At 46.2% G+C, this 26,237-nt stretch overlaps 2 pseudogenes; one reads left to right on the forward strand and one right to left on the reverse strand.

Moving 5' to 3' along the window:
• Positions 1-12,978: 12,978 nt before the first annotated feature.
• LOC144274874 (olfactory receptor 10A2-like) lies at positions 12,979-19,469 on the forward strand (annotated as a pseudogene).
• Positions 19,470-24,679: 5,210 nt separating this feature from the next.
• Positions 24,680-25,615, reverse strand: LOC144274875 (olfactory receptor 10A4-like; annotated as a pseudogene).
• Between the last annotated feature and the right edge of the window lie 622 nt (positions 25,616-26,237).

The following is a 26,237-nucleotide window of genomic DNA, read 5'->3' on the forward strand; positions in this document are numbered from 1 at the left end:
AAGAGTTCCCACTGCAAACTGACAGCTGGGTTTATATTCTCTCACAACAGAGAAACGTCTTCACTTCAGAGAGATTCCCCCACACCCCAAAGAGCTGTCACCCAGTTAACTTGCCCCTCTTCTGCCCCATACCCCAATTTTTTTCATTAATTGATTCTTAGATTTAAGACCAAAAGGGACCATTTGGGGATGGAGGTTGGCACAACTGATTAAAAGAGCTTTAAACTAGAAACTTGGGGGAGATGCTCATGTAATCTCCACGCCTGATTCTAAGATTAAGAGGGCGGAAAATCAAGTCAGAAAGGATACAGCAATGGAGAAAGGAGCCACAGTGGGTTGGAGAATGGACATTCAGAGGAAGGATAGTGCTGATACCAGTCAGATAGGTGACACTGGAAGAAGAGTAACTGTACCTAATCAGGCAAGGAATGTGGGCGAAGCCAAGCAGCAACAGATAAGATGTTTGTACACCAATGCAAGGAGCCTGGGTGACAAAATGGGTTAACTAGAACTGCTGGTGCTGGAAGTGAAACCAGGTATTATAGGGATAACAGAAACATGGTAGAGTAATAATCATGACTTCAGTACAGGTATTGATGGGTATGTGCTGTTCAGGAAAGACAGAAATAAAGGCAAAGGTGGTGGAGCAGCATTGTATATTAATGATGAGGTAGACTGTAAAGAAATTAGAAGTGATGGAATCGATAAGACAGAGTCTGTTTCGGCTAAAATCACTTTGGGGAAGAAAGCTTCTGGAGGTTCTCCCAGGAGAATCTTGGAGTCTGCTACAGACCATCAGGATCTGATATGGATAGAGACCTCTTGTTAATGTTTGTAATGAAACAAATACTACCGTGAATTGTGTGATTAAGGGAGACTTTGATTTCCCACATATAGATTGGAGGACAAGTGCTACAAAAAGTAATTTTCCCTCCGCTGATACTCACACCTTCTTGTCAACTGTTGGAAATGGGCCACCTTGATTGTATTGGCCTTGTTGGCACGGCAACAGTAATTTTCCTTCCCTTGGTATTCACCCCTTCTTGTCAACTATTGAGAATAGGCCACTTCCACCTTAATTGAATTGGCTTGTAAGCACTGACCCCCGACTTGGTAAGGCAACTCCTATCTTTTCATGTGCTAGAATATATATTCTGCTTACTGTATTTTTCACTCCATGCATCTGATGAAGTGGGTTTTAGCCCGTGAAAGCTTATGCCCAAATAAATGTGTTAGTCTCTAAGGTGCCACAGGGACTCCTAATTGTTTTTGCTGATACAGAGTAACATGGCTACCACTCTGAAACTAATAATAGTAGGGCCCAGATTTTCCTGGATGTGATTGCTGACAGATTTCTTCCCCAAATAGTTGCTGAACCAACAAGAGGTGATGCCATTTGAGATTTGGTATGGGTGGGCAATGAGGACCTCATAGAAGAACTGGTTGTAGGGGACAACCTTGGTTCGAGTGATCATGAGCGAATTGAGTTTCAACTAAATGGAAGGATAAACAAAACTCGATCTGCAACTAGGGTGTTTGATTTCAAAAGGGCTAACTTAAAAAAATTAAGGGAATTATTTGGGAAGTGGACTGGAGCGAAGAACTTCAGGATCTTAATGTGGAAGAGGCTTGGAATTACTTTGTAGAAGTTGCAGAAGCTATCTGAAGCCGGCAACTGAAGCAAGGGGAAAAAATTCATAAAGAAGGGTTGCAGACCAGCCCAGACGAGCAAGCTTCTCAAACAGGTGATTAAGAGAAAGCAGAAAGCCTGCAAGGAATGGAAGACGGGATGGTTCAGCAAAGAAAGCTACCTCATGGAGGTCAGAAAGTGTTGGGATAAACTGAACATTCCAAAAGGCAAGCGGAGTTGGACCTTGCAAAGGAAATTAAAACCAATAGTAAAAGGTTCTATAGCCATATAAATAAGAAAAGAAGGAAAGAAGAGATGGGATCACTAAGCACTGAGGGTGGAGATAAATGGTAATCTAGGCATGGCCTAACACCTAAACAAATACTTTGCCTCAGTTTTTAATGAGGCTAATGAAGAGCTTTGGGGTAGTGGCAGGGTGGCTAATGGGAACGAGGACATGGAAGTCGAAATTACCACGTCCAAGGTGGAAGCTAAACTCAAACAGTTTAATGGGGGTCTAAGTCGGGGTCCCTGGATAATCTTCATCCAAGAATATTAAAGGAATTGGCACATGAAATTGCAAGCCCAATAGCAAGGATTTAATGAATCTGTAAACTTGGGGATCATATCCTAGGATTGGAGAATTGCAAATATACTGCCTATATTTAAAAAAGGGGAAAAAAGTGAGCCAGGAAACTACATATTTGTTAATTTGACCCCAATTGTATGCAAGATCTTAGAACAAATTTTGAAAGAGAAAGTACTTAAGGACATAGAGGTAAACAGTAATTGGGATAAAATAAGCGTGGTTTTACAAAAGGTAAATTGTGCCAGACCAACCTGATCTCTTTCTTTGAGAAGATAACTGATTTTCTAGACAAAGGAATTGCAGTCGATTTAACCTACCTGGATTTCAGTAAAGAATTTGATACAGTTCCACATGGGAAATTATTAGTTAAATTGGAGAAGATCGGGATTAATATGAGAATTGAAAGGTGAAGAAGGAACTGGTTAAAGGGGAAACTACAATGGGTCATACTGAAAGGTGAACTATCAGGCTGGAGGGAGGTTACTAGTGGAGTTCATCCAGGATCGGTCTTGGGACCAATCTTATTTAACATTTTATTACTGACCTTGGCACAAAAAGTGGGAGTGTGCTAATAAAATTTGTGGATGACACAAAGTTGGGAGGTATTGCCAATGCAGAGGAAGACCAGAATATCAAACAAGAAGATCTGGATGACCTTGAAAACTGGAGTACTAGAAATGGGATGAAATTTAATAGTGCAAAGTGCAGGGTCATGCATTTAGGAAGTAACAACAAGAATTTTTGCTGTAAACTGGGGAAGTATCAGTTGGAAGCAACAGAGGAGGAGAAAGGCCTGGATGCACTGGTTGATCACAGGATGACCATGAGCTGCTAATGTGATGTGGCCGTGAAAAAGACTAATGCAGTCCTAGGATGCATCAGGCGAGGTATTTCCAGTAGAGAGAGGGAAGTGGTAGTACCATCATACAAGGCACTGGTGAGACCTCATCAGGAATACTGTGTGCAGTTCTGGTCTCCCATGTTTAAGAAAGATGAATTCAAACTGGAACAGGTACAGAGATGGGCTACTAGGATGATCCAAGGAATAGAGAACCTATCTTATGAGAGGAGACTCAAAGAGCTTAGCTTGTTTAGCCTAACCAAAAGAACGCTGAGGGGAGATATGATTGCTCTCTACAAATACATTAGAGGGATAAACACCAAGGAGGGAGAGGAGTTATTTAAATTAAGTGCCAATGTGGACACAAGAACAAATGGATACAAACTGGCCATCAACAAGATTGTGCTTGAAATTAGATTAAGGTTTCTAACCATCACAAGAGTGAAGTTCTGGAACAGCCTTCCAAGGGGAGCAGTGGTGGCAAAAATCCTAACTGGCTTCAAGACTGAGCTTGACAAGTTTATGGGGGGAATGGTATGATGAGATTGACTACAGTAGCATGTAGCCGATCTGCAACTGATAGCAGCAAATATCTCCAGTGGCTGGTGATGGGGCACAAGATGTGGAGGGCTCTGAGTTACTACAGAGAATTCTTTCACAGGTATCCGCTTGGTGAGTTTAGCCCACATGCTCAGGGTCTAACTGATTGCTATATTTGGGGTCGGGAAGGAATTTTTCCTCAGGTCAGATTGGCAGAGACCCTGGGGGGTTTTTGCCTTCCTCTGCAGCATGGGGCACAGGTCACTTGCCAGTTTAAACTAGTGTAAATGGTGGATTCTCTGTCACTTGAAGTCTTTAAACTATTATTTGAGGACTTCAGTAACTCAGCCAGAGGCTTGGGGTCTATTACAGGAGTGGGTGGATGAGGTTCTGTGTTCTGTGATGTGCAGGCGGTCAGACTAGATGATCATGATGGGCCTTAAAGTCTATGAGTCATTAGATCATCCAGTCTGAGCTCCTGCTTAACAATAACCACAGAATTTCCCCCGTTACCCCTGCACTGAGCTCAATAACTTGTTTGGCTAAGATGTTCCTTCCAGCAAGGCAGCCAGTCTTGATTTGAACATATCAGGAGATGAGAATCCATCATTTCCCTTGGTAGTTTGTTCCAATGGATAATCACACCCATTGCCAACAAACTGTGCCTTATTTCTCATTGAAATGTGTCTGGCTTTAGTTTCCAGCCTTTGGTTCTAGCTGGGCCTTTCCCTGTTCGACGAAAGAGCCCTTTGATAACCAGTGTTTTCTCCCCAGGAAGGTGCTGATACGCTGTGATCAAATCACCTCTGTCTCGTCTTTGATAAACTGAACACATCGAGCTTTATAAGTCTCTCTCTCACTGGAAGATATTTGAGAGCTGGAGAAAATCGTTTTTATGGCTCTTTTCTGTTCCCTCACCAATCTTTCAACATCCGTTTTAAAACGTGCACCCAGCGCTGCCCATGGTATTCCAGAATCGGTGTCACCAGTGCTCTTTACAGAGGTGAAATGCCCTCCCTGCTCCCCTGTTTATACAGCCATGGATCGCATCAGCCCTTGCCCTGCAGCATCATGCTGGGAGCTGAAGATGAGTTACTTGTCCACTGTAGTCTGAGCTCCAGCTTAACAATGTGATGGGGGCGAGGGTCAGACACATGAGCTTCCCCAGAGAAGGGCAGAAATGAGATTGTACCATGTCAGTGCCTGCGATGAGGGAGTGACAATGACCAACAGCACAGATGCAAAAGTGACTCAGCCAATGGAAGTGCCCAAGGCACAGATGAAACCACCCCTTGGAGTAGATGCATACTCAGATTCCTCTCATTCATATCCCATTAGTGACTAGTCCAGAAACACTGAAACTGCTTATAATGAATTGCCAGCTATTATTGATTAATGTTAAATATTAATTATTGACTGAGTGACTATCCAAGGTCATACAAAGAGGCTACAGCTGATCAGAGAAGAGACCCCAGGTCTTCTAAGTCACAGGCTGGTGCCCTAACCACTGTAGTACCCATCCTCTGGAAAAAAATTAAGGTAGAGCAGTAAATGCTTGGGCAAAGTTTCCTAATCTGTAAGGAATCCAGTCTCCATTCAGTTCATTTCTAATGTACACCCTTTTTCTGTGGGGTGCTCAATACTGCCCAAGAAATGCTGAGGGCCCTCAAGTCCCACAGAAATGCGGGGAGGAAATACTCAGCATGAGACATAAAGCATCTGAGGATTGGGCTGGGATGGTGCCCAGGTATCTGCCTCCCAGAAAAGTCTGGAGAGGCAGCTGATAAGTAGCTGAGAATCTGAAGGCCAAGGTCCCTGAGAAAACAATGATTTGTCAGGGAGAGAGAGATGGGGACAGCCAGCCAGCGAGCAAGAGGGTGAGGGGAGGACAGACAGAGGGATGTGTAAGGGCAGAGATGATAGCTGGGTCTCTGTTCTGATTCATCAGTTTTTCTAGCTGTGAACCACAAAGAAACCGACTCTGAAGTCCTTACTCTGGCAGAGCTCCTAGCATGTGAGGACACTGTCCAAGGGGGGTGTCTCAGAGCAAGGGCTGCATATGAACAAGGACCTGAGGATTTGCCCCGAGGCTAGTGACACTTACCTTTAAACCTTCGCATGAAGCAGCGAGCTCCCTATCGCCAGTGACTGGGTCTGGAGTTAGTCAGCCTTCTTGTCCCAGTGTGTGGGCAGACACCTGCCTGTGGCTGCTGGGATCGGCATCCCTCGCTACCAGGGTTGATTGTTGGCATCACACAAACCCTTAATATCTCCTGCTCTGGATTCTTGCAGTATTTATCAGGGAAAGCAGCCAGCCCCTGGCCCTTGCCGCTGCTGTTGGGATCTCCCTTGGGACTGCTGCCGGTGATCCTCTGGGTTCCCTCCATAGGAGAATTGGTGCTGTGTTACTTGTTAAAACAGTGTAACCTCACAAGAATGGCCACTCTGGGTCAGGCTAATGGTCCATCTAGCCCAGTGTCTTGTCTCTGGCAGTGGCCGGTGTCAGATGCTTCAGAAGGAATGAACAGAACAGGGAAATTATTGACTGATCCATCCCCTGTCATCCAGTCCCTGCTTCTGACAGTCAGAGGTTTAGGAACACCAGAAGCATGAGGGTTGTGTCCCTGACCATCTTGGCTAACAGCTATGGATAGACCTGTCCTCCATAAACTGATCTAATTCTTTTTTGAACCCAGTTATACTTTTGGCCTTCATAGCATCCCCTGGCAATGAGTTCTGCAGCTTGACTGTGTGTTGTGTGAAGAAGAACTTCCGTATGTGTGTGTTAAACCTGCTGCCTATTAATTTCATTGGGTGACCCCGGGTTCTTGTTTTATGTGAAGGGATAAATAACACTTCCTTACTCATTTCCTCCACACCAGTCATAGTTTTATAGACCTCTCTCCTATCCCCCCTTAGTCATCTCTTTTCCAAGCTGAACAGTCCCAGTCTTTTTAATCTCTCCTCATACGGAAGCTGTTCCACGCCCCTCATCATTTTTGTTGCCCTTCTCTACACCTTTTCCAATTCCAATATATCTTTTTTGAGAGGGGGCGACCACATCTGCACGCAGTATTCAAGGTGTGGGCGTACCATGGATTTATAGAGAGGCAGTAAGATATTTACTGGCTTATTATCTACCATTTTCCTAAAGGTTCCTAACGTTGTTCGCTTTTTTGACTGCCACTGCACGTGGAGCAGATGTTTTCAGGGCACTATACACAATGACTCCAAGATCTTTCTTCAGCGGTGCCAGCTAATTTAGACCCCATCACTTTGTATGCATCATTGGGATTATGTTTTCCAGTGTGCACTGCTTTGCACTTATCAATATTAATTTCATCTGCCATTTTGTTGTCCAGTCACACAGTTTTGTGAGATCTCCTTTGTTACTCATCCTCTCTCTGTCTGTCCCTCACCTTCTCACTTCCTGTCTTTCTCTCTCTTTCTCTCTCTCTCTCTGAGAACTCATTGTTTTTTCAGGGACCTTGCCCTTCAGTTTCTCAACTACTTACCAGCTGCTTCTCCAGACTTTTCTGGGGGCAGATGCACCTTCCTAGCTTTGGACTTAACTTTCTTGAGTAATTTTCTCTCATCTGCAAATGTTGCCACTTCACTATTTACCCCTTTTTCCGGATCATTTATGAATATGTTGAGCAACACTGGTCCCAGTACAGATCTTTGGGAGATGCCATAATTTACGTCTCCCCATTGTGAAAATTGACTTTTATTCCTACCCATTGTTTCCTATCTTTTTAACCAGTTACTGATCCATGGGAGGACCTTCCCTCTTATCCCCTCTCTGCTTGCTTTGTTTGAGAGCCTTTGGTGAGGGATCTTGTCAAAGCCTTTCTGACAGTCCAAGTACACTGTATCCACTGGATCACCCTTTTCCACATGTTTGTTGACACCCGCGAAGAACTCTAATAGATTGGGGGGGCATGATTTCCCTTTACAAAAGCTGTGTTGGTTCTTCCCCCAACACGTTGTGTTCATCTGTGTGTCTGATCATTCTGTTCTTGACTATAGTTTCAACCAATTTGCCTGGTACTGAAGTTAGGCTTCCCAGCCTGTAATTGCCAGGATTGCCTCTGAAGCCTTTTTTAAAAATCGGTGTTACATTAGTTACCCTCCATTCATCTGGTACAGAGATTGATTTGAGTGCTAGGTTACATACCACAGTTAGTAGTTCTGCAATTTCATATAAGTTTCTTCAGAATTCCTGGGTGAATACCATCTGGTGCTGATGACTTATTACTGTTTAATTTATCAATTTGGTCCAAAACCTCCTCTATTGACATCTCAATCTGGGACAGTTCCTCAGATTTGTCACCTAAAACGAATAGCATAGGTGTGGGAAGCTCCCTCTCACCCTCTGCAGTAAAGACTGATGCAAAGAATTTGTTTAGCTTCTCCGCAATGGCCTTGTTTTCCTTGAGTGCTCCTTTCTCACCTTGATTGTCCAGTGGCCCCAACGACTGTTTGTCAGGCTTCCTGCTTCTGATGTACTTAAAAAAATTGCTTTTAGTTTTTGTGTCCTTAGCTAGTTGTTCTTCAGATTCTTTCTTAGCCTCACTTACTTATACTTCTATGCTTGACTTGCCAGAGTTTATGCTCTTTTCTATTTTCCTAGTAGCAGTTGACTTCCAATTTGTAAAAAGATATCTTTTTGTCTCTAACCGCCTTTTTTACTTTGCTGTTAGCCATTTTTCTAGTGTTCTTTACTTTTTTTTTGAGGGGGGGTAAATTTAGTTTGAGCCTCTATTATGGTGTTTTTAAATACTCTCCATGCAGTCGGCAAGCATTTCACCCTTGTGACTGTTCCTTTTAATTTCATTTAACTAGCCTCCTCATTTATGTGCAGTTCTCCTTTTTTGAGGTTAAATGCTACTGTGGGGGTTTTCCCCTACAAGGATGTTTATATTTAATTACATTATGGTCACTGTTTCTGAGCAGTTCATCTATATTTACCCACCTGGACCAGATCTTGTGCTCCACTTGGGACTAAATCAAGAATTGCCTCTTCCCTTGTAGAAAGAAAAGGAGTACTTGTGACACCTTAGAGACGAACAAATTTATCTGAGCATAAGCTTTTGTGAGCTACAGCTCACTTCACTGGATACATGCAGTGGAAAATACAGTGGTCAGATTTTATATACACAGAGAACATGAAACAATGGGTGTTACCATACACACTGTAACAAAGAGTGATCAGGTAAGGTGAGCTATTACCAGCAGGAGAGCGGGGAGGCAGGGGAACCTTTTGTAGTGATAATCAAGGTGGGCCATTTCCAGCAGTTGACAAGAACGTGTGAGGAACCGTGCTGAGGGAGGTGGGGGGAATAAACATGGGGAAATAATTTTACTTTGTGTAATGACCCATCCACTCCCAGTCTTTATTCAGCCTCAGTTAATTGTATCCAGTTTGCAAATTAATTCCAATTCAGCACTCTCTCGTTGGAGTCTGTTTTTGAAGTTTTTTTGTTGAAGCATTGCCACTTTTAGATCTGTAATCGAGTGACCAGCGAGATTGAAGTGTTCTCCGACTGGTTTTTGAATGTTATAATTCTTGACATCTGATTATTGTCCATTTATTCTTTTACGTAGAGACTGTCCAGTTTGACCAATGTACATGGCAGAGGGGCATTGCTGGCACATGATGGCATATATCACATTGGTGGATGTGCAGGTGAACGAGCCGCTGATAGTGTGGCTGATGTGATTAGGCCCTATGATGGCGTCCCCTGAATAGATATGTTTGTTTTTCTTAGCTAATAAATCCTTAGGTAGTTTACTATAGGATTAGCTACAAGAATCATCTTTGGTGTAATATCTAAAGTGCAATTGACCTGGGTAAGTGACTGGTCTTTTGGGACTAGGAATAACCTGAATATTGTGATTTTTGGTGTAAGGGGCCATCTATTGCAAAGGCAGGCTCACCTGGGTGGCAAGACAGACTGGAGTGCCCAAGGGGACTGTCTGTGACTCCATGTTAAGGTTGTTGTAGTTCTTAAGGAGTTCCCACTTGATACTTGGTTGGTGAAATCTAAGTCTAGAACTCACAGCCAATGTGGGGGTTGTGCCCTGCTTCTGAACAGTCTGCCCTGAGCTTGGTACCCATGCTCTTCAGCCACTCCAGACAGCCTGACAGCTCTTCTTCCCCCGTCATCAGGGATGGCATGAGTGAGCCAGGTGGTCTGGAAAAGTGTGACAATACTCTCCCCATCTTCAGCAACTCAGGGGTGGAAAAGGGTGTGAAGTGGTCATTACACTTTACAAGTGTGGTATTTGGTTGGGGGAGTGGGATCAGTGTTTGAACATAGGGCCAGGGCAGGGAGCACCTGCCCACTGCAGTGACACGGTAGAGTGGGAGTGTGTGGAGTGGGTATTTTGGGGTTTTGCACAAATAGGGCAGTGTTAAGGTTGTGTGGGCATTTATCTTCTCTTTGTATTTCCTGGTTCTCAGAAGTCAGAGTTTTGCTGAATTCAGCCTTTGGGAAGGGCCCTAGCTATCACCGGGCACCTTAACTCTGCATTAACAAAGGTTTTTTGTGACATTTTATTTCCTAGTTTTTAAACAGAAGGAGCAATGTTTGTTGGTGGGAGTTACTGGCTGTTTAGACAGTTGTCGTTCTCACCTAGGTTTGCAGTTGATGTGCTACTGTGACTCGGTAATAATCAAAAGACCTAGTTTTTATATTGTGCTTTTCATCAGCAGATCGCCAAGAGCTTGACATCATTATCCCCATTTTACAGATGGGAAACTGAGGCACAGAGAGGTGAGGTGAGTTGCCCACGGCCATCCAACAGGCCAGTCGCAGAGCTGGGAATAGTCTCAATCCAGTGGTTTCTCCACTGGGCCACACAGTTGCTCTGTGATTCCACAGTGCTCCTCCCCACTCCTTGGCATGTTTTGTTATAGTTTCCTTCTTGTCCTACCCTTGGTGCACATGGAGAACAATGGATCATCACCCTCTTTCTAACAACCTGGTACAGCTCTGAAGCCTATTATCACAGCCCCCCCCTACCCTTCTCTTCTCTAGACTAAACAGGCCCAATTTTTTCTACCTTTCCTCACAGGTCAGGTTTTCTAAAGCTCTTTATCATTTTTGTTGCTCTCCTCTGGACTGTGTCTATTTTTCCACATCCCTCTTAAAGTGCAGCGCCCAGAACTGGACACATTACTCCAGCTGAGGCCTCACCAGTGCCGAGTAGAGCAGAAAAATTACCTCCCAGGTCTTACATACAACACTCCTGTTAATTCATCCCGGAATAGGCAATCTAGCCCAGACGGTCAGCAAAGAATAACTTCTACGGGCCAAATCCTAAGGAACTCATTTTTCTCTAACTCAGGACATGTCTACACTACAAAATTAAGTCGACCTAACTGACAGCGGCATGCAGCCGCCGCAGTAATTACATCACTTGTGCGTGTCTGCACTTTGCTCCTTGTGTCGGCGGTGCATGATCTCACCAGCAGCATGTGCATGGATTGCACCGTCAGTGTGGGGCATTGCGGAAAGGCTCCTGAAAGCCAGTAACAGTCGACATAAGCAATGCAGTGTTTACATTGACACTAACCACATCGACCTTGACTCTATGCCGCTTGTGGAGGTGGGGTTATTAAGTCGGCGTAGCGGGGCAGTTACGTCGGCGGGAGTTAAATTTAAGTGTAAACGCTTCAATAGTTAGGTCAACGTAAAATGCCTTGCATCGACCGAACTCTGTAGTGTAGACGAGGCCTCAGTCGTCAATGGCCTTGGTGTTTACACTGTCTTAACAAGCACCATAGCATTGAATTCCCTCCTGAGGGCACTTTCAAAGGGATCATTAGCAGCAGCCTCAGCGGAGATCCCAACAGCTGCCTGAGCCAGCGTGAGGCTGCTTTCCCCTATAAACCCTGGAAGGCTCCAGAGCAGGAGGCATGGAGGTCCCTTGTAATATACACAGGTGTGTGCATCAAGAAAGAAATCAAGAGCCAGCCCAGTGCAGCAGTAGAAGGTAGATGTCTTTGCAGAGCAAATGAGGGCTTGTCCATATGGGGCGCTTGTGCACAACAGCGGGGTGTTAATTCTAAAGTGTCCCAATGTGTCATGAACAAAGGACCGTTCAGTGGGCGCCAGCAAGAGTCTACATGAGCCCGTTCACGAGCCACACGTTGGTGCCCTTTAGAAATCCCATTGCTCTTGAGTGCACTACCCCACCCTGTAGACAAGGTCTGAGAGCAGGAGACACAGAAGGGAGCAGCATCGAAGTGGAAACCAGATCCTGATCCCCATACCCACTTGGCGTCGACAGAGAGCTCGCCACTTCTTGCTGAGGATTAAAGGTACATCTGAACTTCCTGGGGTTTGTCCACACGGGGAGTTAGTGCGTGGCAAGCTGGGGTGGAAATCTACTGTGCTGTAGGTTGCTGTGCAGTAAGGGACCCCGCGGACCCCGCTGTCAAGCACCAAAAGTCCCCTAGTGGCCTTTGCCCGAGCGCTGTTTGAAATGGGGGTAGGTCAATGAGCACTAGGGAATGTTTCGTGCACTGGAGCAGGGTCCACACAGCATGTCAGTACGTGGCAGGCTAGTGCGCTGTAGATTCACCCCCCAGTTTGCCACGATCTGACTCTCCATTTAGACAAGATCCTGGGGATCTCACGTAGGGAGGAAACGGTGCCGTAGTGGGAAGGAGCACAGCCGGGGTGCTCTCTCAGGCGCACACCGCAGCTGTGCATATTCTGCTCCCTCTCACTTCCTACTCTGCCCCTGATATGCCTCAGCCCTGCCCCTAACCGAGCTGCGACACTGCAGAGCGTGGGTGGGAGCACTGAGTTCCAGCTGTTCTGTTGCACCAGGGGTGCTGCACGAAATCCAGGCCCAGACACCCTCACTCTTCAGCTGGGCTGCAGAGTGCAGCGGGGGTAGTGTGTGTCTCAGAGCGCCGAGGAGGGAAGGAAAGGGAGAGGGGTCTGTGTGTGGCTGTTCGGGGCATTCCCTTTGTGCACGGGGCAGGGCGCTGGGCAGAGGCAGTTTCCCAGCTGCGCTGCTGGTCAGTGTCGTGCTCTCAGTGTCTCAGGCACTCGCATGAGGCGCGCGTGCTCACGCCCCACTCTGCTGGCTCTGGCATGCAGGCTCCTGAGCTGCACCTGCTGTCTCAGAGCTGGGGGAGGAGAGTGTCTCTTCTTTTCCCATTTACTGCACGAGGCTGGGAACGGAGCAGAGGGTGAGAAGAGAAGCAGATGCATGGATGGGCAGAGTTTAATGGGACTGGGAATTTCAAGGGAGTCAGGTGACCAAATCCCCTTGATTTTCAACTGTGCCTAATTTCTTTAGGTCCCTTTGAATATCCCAGCCTCAGAAAAGGCTCAGAGAGTTTAATTTAAAGAGGAGATGAACAAGGTGGGACATGCGGGACGTTAAGGACTAATGAATGGGACAGAGAAACTCCATCAGGTGCACCTCCAAATCAAGAGTCACCCAATCAACTCAACAGACAACACCTTCAACACTCAGACACGAAACCATTTTCTTTTTTACACAATGTGCATTTGTCTCCTGGAACTCACTCTCATAAGAGATCATTTTGTAATTCAGGAAACTGAATAATGTGGTGAGCTATAGATTTGGATAGGGGGCTAACCTGGGATGTTGGACACCTGGGGTCAATTCTCTGCTCTTCTGCAGGCTCCCTGGGGGGCCTTTGGGGGAATTGCTTAAGGCCAGATGTTTAAAGGTGTTGAGGCACCAAACAATGTAGATGGGCACCAGGTGGAATGCTGAAAAGCATCTAAGCAGGTTAGGCATCTAACTCCCTTTGGCTTCAATGGGAGGTTTTCCTAGTGATCTACATTGTGACCACGTCTGGGAACAGCCTAATCATTGCGCTAGTTGTGGCTGATCAGCACCTTCACACCCCCATGTACTTCTTCCTGGGGAACTTGTCCTGCCTGGAGACCTGCTACACCTCCACCATCCTGCCTAGGATGCTGGCCAGTCTCCTGACTGGGGACAGAACCATCTCAGTCAGTGGCTGCATCACACAACTGTATTTCTTTGGTTCTCTGGCGGCTACAGAATGCTATCTCCTAGCAGCAATGTCTTATGAACGATATTTAGCGATATGCAAACCCTGCATTATGCGGCCCTGATGAACAGCAGGCTGTGCCTCCAGCTAGCAGGGGGGTCTTGGATAAGCGGATTCCTAACTTGTGTAATAATGATGTGGTTTATGTCACAATTAATATTCTGTGGCCCCAATGAAATTGACCATTTCTTTTGTGATTTTTCTCCAATGCTAAAACTCTCCTGCTGTGACACCAGCACGATCACACTGGTTAGTTTCATACTCACCTCCCTAGACTCGCCTTGCCCATTTCTATTAACTGTGACATCCTATGTTTGTATCATTGCTACTATCCTGAGAATCCCTTCCACCACCGGGAGGCAAAAGGCCTTTTCCACCTGCTCCTCTCACCTCATTGTGGTTACAGTTTTCTATGGGACCCTAATGACTGTGTATCTGCTACCAAAAACCAACAAACAGATAGCCCTGAACAAAGTGTTCTCTGTCTTCTACACAGTCCTGATTCCCCTCGTCAACCCCCTCATCTACAGCCTGCGAAACAAAGAGATGAAGGAGGCCCTGAGAAAAGTCATCAGTTAATATATGTTGCTCAAATGAATTCAGATGGAGTCACTGATCTGTGAAGGAATCTATCTGGCTCAATGAGCAAGAAAAGTTTACATCTAGTAGGGCCTGTCATAAATATAAAGGGAAGGGTAAACACCTTTAAAATCCCTCCTGGCCAGAGGAAAAGTCCTTTCACCTGTAAAGGGTTAAGAAGCTAGGATAACCTCGCTGGCACCTGACCAAAATGACCAATGAGGAGACAAGATACTTTAAAAAGCTGGAGGGAGGGAGAGACAAAGAGTCTGTCTGTGTGATGCTTTTGCCAGGGACAGAACAGGAATGGAGTCTTAGAATTAGTAAGTAATCTAGCTAGATATGCATTAGATTATGATTTCTTTAAATGGCTGAGAAATTAAGCTGTGCTGAATAGAATGGATATTCCTGTCTGTGTGTCTTTTTGTAACTTAAGGTTTTGTCTAGAGGGATTCTCTATGTTTTGAATCTAATTACCTGTAAGGTATTTACCAGAGGTGATTTTACAGAGGTGATTCTTTTTTACTGCTTCTTCTATTAAAATTCTTCTTTTCAAGAACTGATTGCTTTTTTCATTGTTCTTAAGATCCAAGGGTTTGAGTCTGTGGTCACCTATGCAAATTGGTGAGGATTTTTACCAAACCTTCCCCAGGAAGTGGGGTGCAAGGGTTTGGAGGATTTGGGCGGGGGGGAAGATGTTTCCAAACAACGCTTTCCTAATAAAATACACCCGGATAAACGTTTGGTGGTGGCAGTAGAAGTCCAAGGGCAAAGGGTAAAATAGTCTGTACCTTGGGGAAGTTTTAACCTAAGCTGGTAAAAGTAAGCTTAGGAGGTTTTCATGCAGGTCCCCACACCTGTACCCTAGAGTTCAGAGTGGGGAAGGAACCTTGACAGGGCCCTAGCTCATGCTAATGGGAACTGCTTTGGGGAATGTGAGGACATACTAAGTTTTGGGATGATGACATTCCCATTCATGGCTAAAGCTGATACTTGCTACTGCCTTAATTGGAAACCTTACTGTCTTGCGCTCTACACTCCACATGGTGACATTTGAGATTTCAGATAAGTGTTTCATCTATTTCTCTGCTCTCTCTGAGTTGGGAAAATGCCACGTTTTACTTGGCACTGGCCTCAGATCCCTGTGGGTGGAATTAGCTGGTTCAAATATTTTCTCTCTCCTTGATGTCCTGGATTCCCAAAAGCTCCATAAGTTTATATCTGGGAAGATTGTACTGGACTTCCCATTCTTGTACTATATGCCATCTTGCCATGGATAGAAGGGGCGTAAGGATGTGCCTATACTGCAATGTAAGCCTAGGGTCTGCGGGACTTCAACCCGTTGGCTCGGTGGGTGTAAACCTGGGCTTGAGCGTCCACACTGCATATTAAGCTAAGGTTCAGAATTTCTGGACCCGGGCCTCACGCCAGTGCTCAGGCATCTGTGCTGCACTACGCAAACCTAAGTCAAACCAGCCTGTGCCAGGTTTCCTAGCATCCTCCCCAGCGGTAGCCGTTCTAGCCCTTTGTGATGCCCTGTGGGAAAACTTGACTGTCCATCCCGTGGCACTTTGTCGGAAGCTGTTGCATCCTGCCAAGGCATCCGGCCGAGTTGTCTTTTGAGTCTACACGTGCCCGACGGCTGGAGCCAGCAACAGGGAGGAGTCAGCGTTTGAAGCACTTGTCTTGCTTGTGCTTTCACTCCTGTTTCAGGTAACGGGCAGAGAGTCCATGAAGTGCTGGTGGACGTTTCGGGGGCATTTTCTGACCTGCTGAAGAAGGCACCTGTCGGAGGAGGAGGGGGGGTGAAACAGACCTGTCAGACTCAAACTGGCTGATGGTGCTCACGGCTCTCGGGAGAGCTGCTGATGCCCCCTGTGTAGACTGGCGCTTCTGGAGCAGGGCCACGAGCACAGACCAGTGGGACCCCATAGTCGTGAGGATCTGGGATGACTAGAATTTGCTCATGAAGAAAGCTAGATTTCTGGAGCCTTGTGAGCAGCTTGCCCAGACCCTTCAGCACCATGACATATATGCGAAGGAAGCCATTCCTGTTCAAAAGTGGGTTTCTACACCCCAGAGTCCTACAGGTCCGTTGCTAACCAGTTTGGGGTTGGAAAGTTGACTGGACGGTAAAGTGGTGGCCGAGGTTTCTGAGGCGATCAGGTGTGTGGTTTATCCAAAGGTGGGGGCATAAACTGCAGGCTTGGAGAGAATGGGGTTTCCCCACTGCACTGGGCCACTGATGGGACTCATGAGCCCATTGCTTACCCTCCTCAAGGAGCAGGAGTACCTACACTGCAAAGGGTACTACTCCATGGGCATGCAGGCCCCTGGGGACCACAGAGGCCAATTTATGGACGTCAACGTGGGCTGCACGGGAAAAGTTCATGATGCCAGGGTTTTCCGCCAGCCAGGCGTCTACCTTCATGGACAGGCCGAAACACTATTCCAAATGACAATGTCATAAATGGAGTCATTGTTCCCACGGTTATTCTAGGGGATCCCATGTACCCCCTTTTGCCTGGACTTATGAAACAGGATCCTGATCACAGAGGCCCTGGTAAAGAAGGTTTAATTACATTTTCAGTAGGTGTAGAATGGCAGTTGAATGTGCGTTTGTCAGACTGAAATCCTCGAGCCTGAGTCTGAGTTTGGGCTTACTTTGCAGTGTAGACATTCCCTAAGACCCAGTGCATCAGACCCTAAACAGATTAATGGCTAACAAAGTAAAATAAATGATGTGAATGATTTTTCTTGACACAACCTCTTTGCTACAGCAGCAGCAACAAACAACAAAACCAATGTCAAGTAAAAAAAACAGCAGTTAGGCATGGAGGAAATGCTAGTCATGATATATTTGACAAGTGCCAGCATCTTTCATCCTGAAGCACATGGGGTAAAATTTCCAAAAGTGCCTAGCTGACTTAGAAGCATAATCACATTGACTTTCAATGAGACACAGATTCCCCAGTCCTTAGGGCCTTCTGAAAGGGGAATGCAGGCTCTGAGGTCACTTGGGCGCTTTTGAAAATTCTACCCATTGAGTAGTACTTGAATTCTTAGGACTCCGATTCAAATTAATACACAGGAACTAATTGAAGGCATGACAGTAGTTGAACCATTGAGGGTACGTCTACACGGCAGCTGAAGGTGAGCCTCCCAGCCTAGGCAGGCAGACTCGTCCTAGCAGGGCTTGTGCTAGCGTGCTAAAAATAGCTGGGTGAACATTGTAGGGTGGGGCCAAGCCTGGATGACTAGCCTGAGCCTCCGCTGAGGTGTGGGATGTTCTAATGAGCTGGACGAAACCTCGTTATGGTTGAGTTAAAAAACGTATTCTAACTGATGTGTGAACACACCCTTCTAGTCACATACCGGTCAGGATGAGTTAATCAGAAGCCCCCTCCCCCACCTAAGATAAAGAGGTGTGTGAACCTGCCCAGGAATTCGGACTGAGTGGGCAGAAGGGCTTTGCTGAGAGAGAGAGAGAGAGAGAGAGCCAGAGGGGGAAAAAAGCCAAGCAATAGCCCAGTGCGAGCCTGGAAAAAGTGGGTGTTTGGATCTAATGAGGTGGCTAACGAGACTTGGGGCAGTAAGCAAAGAAGCTTCTCCTTTTGTTCTTGGTTCCTCATGCATTCAGAGAAGTTGGACTTTGTACATTCCTTGTCAATAAATGAGATCAAAGAAAATACCAGACTCCATCAATTTCTATTTCCAATGGGGACATCCCCATGGCTCCAAACTTTGCCTTGCCACTCTGGTCAAAAAGGGGTAATGATACACAGTCTTTAACCGGAATGGGGATACACATTGTGTGTGGGGCGGTTTCAACGCTAATGTCCTCAGCCTCTACTCAGGGTTGTCTTGTTTTTGCAGCAGAAGAGCTGAGAGTCTCTGTCTGGTCCCTAGAGAAAAACAACCTGCTGCTTAGAGTAATAGGAATTATCGTCATTACATATGATTACTCTGGCTATTCTTGTTAGCCATACAAACGTCCAGTCCCGCTTTCATGATTAAGTCTAATCACACATCGTAGGAAAAGGTATTTATTGGTTCAGAATTTGCCATCTTTTAATTTTATTGTATGTCCCTTTGACGTTTCTTGTGGGTGCCTGGGGTTGTGCGGTACCCACTGCCACCTGCCCTTAGCGTGGGGAAGCCAAGTCTATGCCTGCCGGGGGTCAGCTCCCCAAATCCACTGGTCATGGGTGACACAAGCACTCCCTTCTAGTCCTCTGCAGGCCCCGCTGTTACTGTACAGGTTAGCGACAGGCTCACTCCAACACCCGAGCCAGGTCCACCTCAGATCATGGCTCTGATTGACACACAGCACTAAGATATGGTTACAGTCAAAAGAAGTCTGACGTTATTTACCGAACCACAGAGAGTCAAGTAGCAGCAAGTAAAAGTATTGGGAACAAATGGTTACATATAAAACAAAATCATACCCTGAGTTCTGGAGCCCAGACTTGATTAACAGGAGACTCTCACGTCTTGCAGAATATTGCTCACCCCAAAATGCTTGCAGAGCATTACAGCTAGCCTTGGCCATGACCCAGGTTTCCTGAAGCAAATACACTGTCAGTTGCCTCCCAAGTGAAGGATTTAGTGTTTTTCTTTGCCTAGTATAGATACATAACTCCTTAAATATTATCCGTACATACATTTTGCAGTGATTATGATGACCAGTGGGCAGCTGGCTCTTCGTAATCTCACATGTCACCCTTTGGTATTATGCAGATATCCAACCCAATGGATCCCTGTAAAAACCTATCCCCCTGACCCTTTGCTCTCTGCCACTTGGCACCAAAGGGGTTCCTGTGTCACAGTCCCCTTGTTCTTGTGTTATGAGACAGGGAGAACAGAAGGGCCTACTCTACTGCCTCTAGACCATTAATTATTTTATACACTTAAGTCTCCTCTGACCTATTGCTCCTCTGACCCAGATGTTAGTGATCTGAGATTCACCACTTCTTGTGGTGCATCCCCCCCAATTCTGAAGCTGGCCTGCGCCGACATCTACCTGAACAAGGTGGAGATATTTGTGGTGGTCGTGTTGGTGGTCATGGCCCCTGGCCTGCTGATCCTTGTGTCTTATGCCCACATCATCCTCAAGATGTCTTCTGCTGAGGGAAGGCGCAAAGCCTTCTCCACCTGCTCCTCACACCTCACGGTGGTGACTGTATTCTATGGATCCATAAGTGTTATCAATTTCTGACCCAAGTCAAGTTATGGAGGGGGCAGAGACAAGCCATTCGGCCTGCTGTACATTGTCCTCACGCCCATGCTGAACCCCGTTATCTACAGCCTGAGGAACAAAGAGGTGCAGGCGGCCTTGAGGAGAATGTTGGGGAGAAAAAAGTGTGCTACCGTCCAGTATCCTTGCTGATGGTACCTTGCGCTGTAGAGCGCTGAGTTCTTTTCACAACTCCCACAATTTGGGCAAGTCATTTTGGGTGAATACAGTTTCAAGGTGCTACCGTAATAAAACTGACACAACCTCTTGACCCTGACTGTGCCTGCCGGGGGTCAACGCCCCATCTCCACCGACCAAGGGCAACACATGCACTCCCCCTAGGCCTATGCAGGCCCCACTGTCACTCTGCAGGTTAGTGATAGACACTCTCCAACCCCCGAGCATCTCCCTGGAGCATCCAGCCCCTTGTCCACTGGACACTTGCAGTAGTCACAGATTGGCTGCTCCCAAAGGATCAGTGAAGCCCAGGTTATCAGCTCTACCTTAGAGCACCGCTCCGTTTAACACACAGCACTTAGATACGTTTATAGTTTAAACAAGTAGATGTTAATTGAACAAAGCACAGAGATCCAAATAGCAGAAAATAGAAGTATTGGAAACAAAGGGTTATATACATAACATACATTCTAGAGCCTAGACTTAATTCCCAAGATACTCTTGTGTCTTGTAGAGTATTTCTCACCCTGAATCCTTGCAGCGCTTTACAGTCAGGCTGGCTGGGACCCTGCTTTCATGAAACAAATGCGCGGTCACTTTTTCTCCCAGGGGAAGGACTCAGTGAGTTTCTTTGCACTCCCTGATACACCAGACCAATCCTTTGATCTTATTCACAAACAGGACACCCCCTCCACTCTTTGTTTCACCCTGCAGATTTACTTTATCGATTCTGCACTCTCTCAATTTGCATCTTGCTCAGTATGCAAATAGGCCTACACCGAGAGGCGTACAATACACATTGCCTGCCTGTCCAGACAGGGAGATAAGGGTCTGCTCAGGGAACCCAGAACCATAAGCCACTGTGTCACCCCTCCGCTTTAGCAAGAGTGAGCTTTGATGGAGGTTAGACTGTGTATTGCTCCCTCCCACATCCATCTGCCTGCTTCATAGTAAACGCCTCAAGATTCTGCCAATCTTAACTTTGCCTTGCAGGTAGCCATCACTGACCTCCAGTTCCTGCGTTCCCCAAAGACATATCTCTGCAGTGTCTAGTCCCTGTCACTGCACACTCAGAAATTATTGAGTTCACTGATTCCAAAGAGTTTACTGTTAGTTTAGCTGAAGACTCACACTTCACTTCAAGATCACAGCACTGAATTGGTTTATAGTAAAACTAAGGATAAGTTTATTAACAAAGAACAGAAATGTAAATGATACTAAGCAAGAGAAAAAGATACAGGTCTGGTTACAAACAAACCAAACCAAACCATGCTTTCTAGTGACTAAAACTTAAATCTTAATAAGTTACAATCTTTGCCTAAGCAGTTTTCTCACTCACATCAAATTACCAGCATCTTTAGCCCTCCAGGCCAGGGATCCAACTTCCACAGAATCAGAGGGTGTTGTTATCTTTGTCCCCAAATTGAGGGATAACTAGAATGGCTTTTTGCTCCTGCTTGTATTTTGCAAAGTCCATTGTCTGTCTCACAAGTTAGAAAGATTTCCTTGAGGTGCAGACTCGGACCCCCAGCGTGCTCACTACATTGTTTCCTCCATCACTTATTAGCTTGATTGCTTTGTTTACCTTATATGGAAATGTCCTTTTATTGTCCTCTCCCTGTAATTAAGCCAATCAGACAGGTACATGCATATTCCTTTGTCTAGGGCAGACCTGGATTCTGTACGGCCTCCAAATGCCATTTTAAGAACATATTTCCCGCACGTACACATAACTTGCTGTACACAACCCGTACACACAGAACACAAGGATTTTCGGGAGCAGCGTCACCATTTTGCATACGATACCTAACGTGACACCGCTTAGATACACATGACGACAACAGTGTGTTGGGTGTAGTGAGTGTGTCAGGCCTGTTGCAAGTTACAGTCTAGAGGGCCCTTTGCTAACTCAGGGGCTCTTAAGGTCACAGTTACCCCCTGCCTGGTAGGAACACCTCTGACCCACATGACCTGCCTTAAGGCCAAGACCTTAAAGACTTTGTTTTGAGTATGGACACACGACTCCTTCAATATTATCCACACCTACATTTCACACCGATTAGGATGCCTAGTGGGCTGCCGGCTCTTGGTAGAGACCTCACATGCCACCATTGAGTGAAGAGTTATGCAGATATCCAACTCAGGGGCTTCCCGTAAAACCCTAGGCAACGCTTCTGCCGCTTGGCACCATGGGATTCCTGGCTCACACCTCCCCCACTCTCACTGAGGCAGTAGGGTTAGCCACTGGCTAATCCACATGCGTTGGCTCAGAACCCTCGTGCCTGGACAGTGCTTCTGTCACACATTTTCCTTGCCCTTCACATGTGCAGTTTCCATACCGTACTCATGAATGTCTGGACTCCAGCGTTGCAGTCTGGAGCTGGTACCTTCTCTTCCGTGAAGCCCTGCCAGTGGAGAATGGTCTGTTAGGACTCTGAACTTCCTGGGCAGTAGCTATAGCCTTAGTTGCCCCACAACTGCATATTTCCTTTTGATGACTGAGTAATTTTGTTCAGTGATGGGTCAGTTGTTTACTTAAAAAAAGCAATAGGACGCTTCTTATTGCCCTTGCCTGCTTGCATCAGTGCGGCTCCCAGGCCTGTACTTGATGAATCTGTGCAGAGTTCAAACATTTTATCGAAATTTGGACCGGCTAGAGCCAGTGTCACTGACAGAAGTCTTTTCACTTGAGCAAAGCCCTCCTGACAAGCTGTAGTCAAAACCACCTTGGCAGGCTGTGTCTTTTTGCAGACGTCTGTCATCATAGTCGCAATGTTGCTGAAACCTTCCACGAGTCTTTGGTAATAATTCGGCAAGCCTCTAAAAGACTGAATTTGCTTTTTGGTTCAGGGTACAGGCCAGTTAACAATGGAGTCCACTTGTAAGGGTTTCTGGCAAATCTGGCCCTGTCCTGCCAATGGCCTGGATAAGGGACTTTCGCCCCATCTTGCATTTTGACACTTTTACTGTGAGACCGGCACCTTTGGGTATGTCTATACAGCAATTAGACACCCGCAGCTGGCCCATGCCAGCCGACTCGGGCTTGTGAGGCTGTTTCATTGCAGTGTAAACTTCCAGGCTCAGGCTAGAACACAGGCTCTAGGACCCGGCAAGATTGGAGGGTCCCAGAGCTTGGACTCCAGCCCGAGCCCAGAAGTCTACACTGCAATGAAACAGCCCCACAAGCTGAGCCCTGCGAGTCTGAGTCAGCTGGCATGGGCCAGCCGTGGGTTTTTCTTTGCAGTGGACAAACCCTTTGAGTCTCTTCAGCACAATTTCTCTGTGAGCCTTATGCCCTGCCCATGCATTTCTGAAGATTGCAATATCATCAACGGAGGCCAAGTAAACGTGGTTTAGAACAGAACAGGGACTTGATTCATTTTAGGCTAGTTACAAAATGTTCCGAGCCTTGTGGCTTTTGGAACTGATGCACTTCCTCACGAGCCCTGTCATGAAACTGAGCTGGAAACTTTATCAAATATTTGAGCCCTCACTGCTTGGCAGGTTCCCTTGCTCTTCTGAAAGCTGATCTCTGTTCAGCCACGTCTTTCTCAAAACCTTGCAAAATCATTCTTTCATTTTGTGGCATCCCCCAAAGCTGCTCTCCCCACTCCCCCCGCCCCCCGCCCCCCAAGAGCTGGCTGCATTATTATTTTTCTTTTACAGTAAATCTGAGAAATTTGACAATCAGTGGGTGAGGTCTGGCAAGCCAGGGTCTGCTGAGCTCTTTCTAAACCAAATTTAAAATCATCCAGCATTACTCAGCAGGTCTGACTGGACTCGGTACAAGTGCATGTCCACTTGGGGACCCGTGACCTGCGGTGATAACAGTGACCCAAAACAGCCTTCTTAAAACAGTGTTGTTTAATCTTAACAGTAGGAACACAGCACAGCAAGAGACAAGGCAGGCTATGCTTCCTTGAAGAACCCCCCAGCCTCTGGAGGTCAGGAGGCAATTGCACCCTCTAAACCATCTCAACAAACCAGGCTCTCCTCTATTCAGGAGGGATGCAGTCCTGGGAAAGCTGGGCTAGCAGGCCCACCATGGGTGGGCAGAGGTAGCATGTCACAGTTAATTGTCCTTGGTGTTTGCAGAGGAGCTCTTCTCTGAGCTATTGTCCATCTTCCTAGGTCGTTTCCTGAACACCCGGCTGTTGAATTAACCCAATAGGTGCATACAAAAACATCTGTACAATATTCAGACAAGCATCATACAGTATTCACAGACTTCTACAGTGTAGCCCATAGAGCTCGCTTTAGCATTTATTTTATTCAGCAGTAATGCAAGGAACCTACAGGCCTGTATCCTGTAAGACTGGGGTTGTTAATTATTTTTTGTCAAGGTCCAAATTTCTTAGTCAAGGTATAGTCAAGGTCCAGACTTCAGAGAAACATTTTTCACACCACAGTAACAATAATAACAACAACAAGTAATTTAAAAGATTTTGAAGTCCATTCAAAAACATCTGGCAGTCCAGATTTGGCCCGCAGTCCACCTATTGACTACCCCTGACATAACATATTATAAAAGTTGTATCCCAGACTGTGTGCAGGGGGAGAGAGAGATGTAGCCCTTGGGAGGTGCCAGGATGATGGCCACTGGTGCTAATGAGAAAGGTGATGGTGATGAGGAAGATAATGGCTAACATTTCTGGTTGTTCTGCAAGGGATGGTGGGAGTATATGGATGTTCAGATGTACAGTATATATTATTTCAGTCTACCTTGCTGGGTTAGAGTGTTTGTGACTTTGCTGAATGTATTAATAAACAATTACAAAGACAGAAGGGTTCCTAAAGTGTGAGTGTTGCAACCGTGGACATCGGGGTTCCCAACTGAACAGTAACTTTAATAACACTGGGCCTGATACTGGGACAAGAACTTTCAATACCTCAGAGTGAAAACTGGGAATTCTTAAGTAATCAATATAATTAATATACGATTCATAGATCAGGCTACAACAGGCAACTCCAAATCCATCACAAGACTATTAAAATAATATTTTTCCCCCCACTTTTCAAATAAATATTTTTCTGGCCATCACCCTTCTCAGGGCTTCCTTTACCTCCTTGTTCCTCAGGCTGTAGATCAAAGGGTTCAGCATTGGAGACACCACTGAGTAGAACAGGGAAAGCAGTTTGTCGCTGCCGAGTGAGTAGCTGGATTTGGGCTTCAGATATTCACAATGCCAGACCCGAAAAACAAGGTCACCACGATGAGGTGGGAGGAGCAGGTGGAGAAAGTTTTGCTCCTGCCCGCAGCTGACGGAATAGTGAGGATAGCGTGGAGGATACGGATGTAGGATACAAGGATGAGCAGAAAGGGGACCATGATGAAGGTGGCAGAGATGGTGTAAACAGCTATTTCATTCCTGTAGGTATCCGTGCAGGCCAACTTCAGCAGCGGGGGCAGGTTGCAGAAGAAGTGGTTGATGCTAATAGGCCCACAGTAGGGCAGAGGGAATATGAAAGTTGTCTGCCCGACTCCCACCAGCACCCTGATGAGCCAGGACACACTTGAGAGCTGGAGACACACACCTCTGATCATCATGGTCGTGTAGCGCAGTGGGTGACATATGGCCGTGTAACAGTCATGTGCCATGGCAGCCAGCAGGCAACACTCAGTGATCCCCAGGAAGGAGAAGAAATACATCTGTGTGGCACAGCCCAGGAAGGAAATACTCTTGTCCTCGGAGAATAAGTTCACCAGCATCTTGGGGGTAGTGGACGAAGTATAACCCATTTCCAGAAAGGACAAATTCCAAAGGAAGAAATACATGGGGGACTGAAGGGCAGGGTCCACCACCGTGATCGTGATGAGGAGGATGTTGCCCACCATGGTGATGAGGTACAACAGCAGCACCAGAAAAAAAAAGTGAAACTTGGAGCTCCAGGATATTGGAAAAAGCCACAAAGAAGAACTGTATCACAACTGTGTGGTTCCTGCTAGCCATGTCCTACAGTTGTTTTCTATCTGTGGAGATAATAAAATCACAGAGGCATAGGACTGGAAGGGACCTCGAGAGGTCATCTAGTCCAGTCCCCTGCACTCATGGCAGGACTAAATATTATCTAGACCATCCCTGACAGGTGTTTGTCTAACCTGCTCTTAAAAATCTCCAATGATGGAGATTCCACAACTCCCTAGGCAATTTATTCCATGCTTAACCACCCTGACAGTTAGGAAGTTTTTCCTAATGTCCAGCCTAAACCACCCTTGCTGCAATTTAAGCTCATTGCTTCTTGTCCTATCCTCAGAGGTTAAGGAGAACAGTTTTCCTCCCTCCTCCTTGTAACAACCTTTTATGTCCCCTCTCAGTCTTCTCTTCTCCAGACTAAACAAACCCAATTTTTTTTAATCTTCCCTCATAGGTCATGTTTTCTAGACCGTTGATCATTTTTCTTGCTCTTCTCTGGACTTTCTCCAATTTGTCCACTTCTTTCCTGAAATGTGGCGCCCAGAACTGAACAGAATACTCCAGTTGAGGTCTAATCAGTCGGGAGTAGAGTGGAAGAATTACTTCTCATGTCTTGCTTACAACACTTCTGCTAAGACATCCTAGAATGAGGTTTGCT

The sequence above is a fragment of the Eretmochelys imbricata genome, chromosome 14 (genome assembly GCF_965152235.1).
Source record: "Eretmochelys imbricata isolate rEreImb1 chromosome 14, rEreImb1.hap1, whole genome shotgun sequence".
Taxonomy (NCBI): Eukaryota; Metazoa; Chordata; order Testudines; family Cheloniidae; genus Eretmochelys; species Eretmochelys imbricata.